Source organism: Rhagoletis zephyria, unplaced genomic scaffold, assembly GCF_001687245.7.
Source record: "Rhagoletis zephyria isolate East Lansing unplaced genomic scaffold, Rhagoletis_zephyria_1.1 Rzeph_scaffold_00736, whole genome shotgun sequence".
Taxonomy (NCBI): domain Eukaryota; kingdom Metazoa; phylum Arthropoda; class Insecta; order Diptera; family Tephritidae; genus Rhagoletis; species Rhagoletis zephyria.
The window spans coordinates 30,950-34,600 of record NW_016157820.1 but is presented as its reverse complement, the minus strand read 5'-3'; positions in this window follow the sequence as shown (position 1 = coordinate 34,600).

Sequence of the window (3,651 nt, the reverse complement as noted above, 5' to 3'; positions counted from 1 at the left end):
ATTCTGATCATTTATGTATACATTTGTCTATATCTATCTCGATTCGTTTTGCCTGTTACAAACAACCGTTATGTGAACAAAGTTATAATACCCTTGTGCACAAGTGCGCTCGGGTATAAAAAACACTATTGAAATTTATATATATAAATAACCTAATTTACTCCCCTAAATTATTTCTTAAAAATGCTTGACATCCGCATCCGCATCCGTGGATGTTAGCTTTTAAACATCCGCATCCGCATTCGCATCCGCGGATGTCTAAAATTCCACATTCGCAACATCCCTAGTGCAAACCCCCCTTTTTTTAGTGTGGTAGAATCGCATATATGTAATACTTCTATATTGGCAGTAAGCTAACTTCTCAATGTGTAAGCATTCCGAAATCAAAGCGAGACAGTCTAGTACCGTTTTTGTCAATGTATTGTGTACTTGAGTGCCGTTTTTGTATATGTGTTGTCCACATGTTTATTTATAAACGTATGTGTTCCTTTTCTTTCGTACGTGTTTATTGATATATCTGTACTGTAGTGTTTTCGGACGGTACTAGCTCTTACTGAAAATATAGGAGTATTACATATATGTAGAATCGGCAAAAAAATTTGGTAGATTTGAATAAGATGTGGTAGATTTTCCAATTCATATTTTTATTGAGTATACATATCGCACACCGTCGTCAAAAGAGGCACAACTCAAAAATTAGATCGGGAAATATAATTGCTAGTGGAACGTACAGATTCAACGCATTTGATGCAAAAAAAGTATAAAATTAGCTTCCTCGTTAGAGAAGAAAAAAATATTTTCATTAATTTGACAAAAATCCTACAGATTGATTTATGCGAAAAAATCGACTAAATTATTTTTCCATTGCATAATACTATAGCAAATATAAATATGCGGATTTTTGAAATATTAAAAAGTTAAGGCACAGGTATATGTATTTAAAGCAAAATTTATGATGTACCTTCTTAAATATTTATTGATTAATTTTTATATTTCGTATAAGAACTGAGTTGAAATTTTAGAGTTATGTGAAAATTTTAAACAAATGTTCTGCCTAAAAATGTGGTAAATTTTAAGCCTTGTATGGTAGATGTGGTAGACACCCAAATTTTAAAAAAATATGTGGTAGATCTACCACATATATGGTAGAGGTTTTCAAACTGATGTACATACATACATAAAGCAGCAGTTAATAGTTGCGTTCGCGTAGCTGTTAATTGTTCATGTTAAGCAAAACTTTCAGGTTTTTGCATTCGCGTACGCAAAAATATTGCAAAGGAGGGGAAATTGAGAGAGCAAAGTGACATTTCATTTTGAGAGTAAGCTGCTGGTTTCTGCTGGAACAATTTTTGCCAACAGCAATTTGCCAACAGGAAAACAGCTGATCAAAAATAGCTGGTTTGAATTTACGCAAATCACAAAATTGAATTTGATGGTTTGGATGTTAAAAATTACAAAATGCGAGTAATTAAACTTGTAAGAAGAAAGTAGTTATTTGTTTAATCAATAAACTGTGTCAGGATACCACTTTGTGATGAGTTTTCGTATGTTTTAAATTTTACACTTTTGAATGTAAACAAAAATTATATCAGCTGTTCGTCTAACTTGAAAGTTTCTGCAAATTTTCTGTTCGCGTACTGTTTTTGATATTTTTCTCTTGTGAGAGAACTGGTGAAATTTCGCCGGAATTTTGCTGTTGGTTGGTTTTACTGGAGATTTTAAACGAAGGCACCTAATTTCATTTAAAGAAATGGCGTATCGTCCATTTCCGCTGTAGCGTATGTAAATAGTGCATATATTTAGGTGCAATATTAAACTTCTTCTGGCGGGGCGACACCTAGAGTCTTCTAATTGTATCTCTTTGATATGATGCCTACAACGAGGTTGATATCTAGACTAGGTTGATATCTAGAATTTGCCATAAATACCTTTGCTACATTTATGGTATAAATGGTGGTCTGGAAGCGTTGTAAAATTCGGTTTCTAGTTCCAGTGCTGTACCTGTGAACACTTCCAGAGAAATGCACTATGAAAAATTTTTATTGTATGATAGGGCCCACGCCCTTTTACAATAGCTCCAATTTTTCTCAAGAGTATGCGATTGATTTCATATACATAGTACCTCCATACCAACTTCCAGTACTCTACCATGAACATTTCCAGATATATACAGTATGAACAATTTGGTTGCATATGAGGTGCCACGCGCTTTTTTCAATAGCTCCAATTTTTTTCCATGAGTATGTGATTGTTTTCATAGATTTTCGTACCAAATTCAAAAGTTTTGCCATGAACGCTTCGAGAAATATGCAGTATGAAATATTCCGGTTGTATGGGAGGTACCACGCCCTCTTTTTCAATAGCTCCAATTTTTCCGCAAGCATATGCGATTGATCTTATATATCTCTACATCAAGTTCCAGTACTTTACCATGAACATTTTCAGAGATATGCAGTTTGAAAAATTCGGTTTGTAGGGAAGGTGCCACGCCCCCTCTTCCAATAGCTCAAAATTTTCTCCAAGGTTATGCCATGGATTTCGTATATCTCCATACCAAGTTCCAATACTCTTCCATAAACACTTCCAGAGATATGCAGTAAGAACAAGTAAGAAAGTCTAAGTTCGGGCGGAGCCGAACATTAAATACCCGGCGCAAGTATTAAATATATGTTTTTTCACCTTTCCGAAACCTACTGCTAGATGGTAAGCCGGGGTGTATCAATTTTGAGTAAATTAGCGTCCTTTCAATTTCAATATTGCAGTTTCAAGCATTTCTAAAATTTACCGTTATATGAAAAGCGGCCGTAATTTTAGTCCGATTTCAATAATTTTCAACGTTTTGCTTATATGTGGCAAGCACAATAACCATACCGAGTTCGGTATAAATTGGTAGAACGGTTACCGAGATACATATGTGTGATCATATGTGGGCGGTGCCACGCCCATTTTCCAAAATTTTACCATAAACGTATTTCTTGGTAAAGAATTGTTGCAAGCATCAATTTTGAATAAATTAGCTTCAATATTTACTGATTTATCGAAGATTTTGTATTTCTCTAAATTACCGTTATATGGGATGTGGGCGTGGTTATCGTCCGATTTTAAAAATTTTCGGCGATTTTGTATGCTGTACCAAGGAGCAATCACTGTGCCAAGTTTGGAAGAAATTGGTGTAGCAGTTACCAAGATATGCACATGTAACCATAAGTGGGCGTGGCTACGCCCATTTTCCAAAAATTTATAATATTCTTATTTTTCGTCTAAAAATTATTGTAAATATCAATTTTGAGTGAATTATCTTCAGTAGTTACTAAAATATCGCAGTTTTCGTATTTCTGGAAATTACCGTTATATGGGAAGTGGGCGTGGTTAAAGTCCGATTTCGCCCATTTTCAATACCAACCTACCTTGGATTAAGGGAAACCTACATACCAAATTTCGTTGAGATATCTCAATTTTTGCTCGAGTTATCGTGTACACGGACAGACGGACAGACGGACAGACGGACAGACGGACGGACAGACAGACATGGCTTAATCGATTTCTTTTTTCATCCTGATCATTTATGTATACATTTGTCTATATCTATCTCGATTCGTTTTGGCTGTTACAAACAACCGTTATGTGAACAAAATTAATATACCCTTGTGC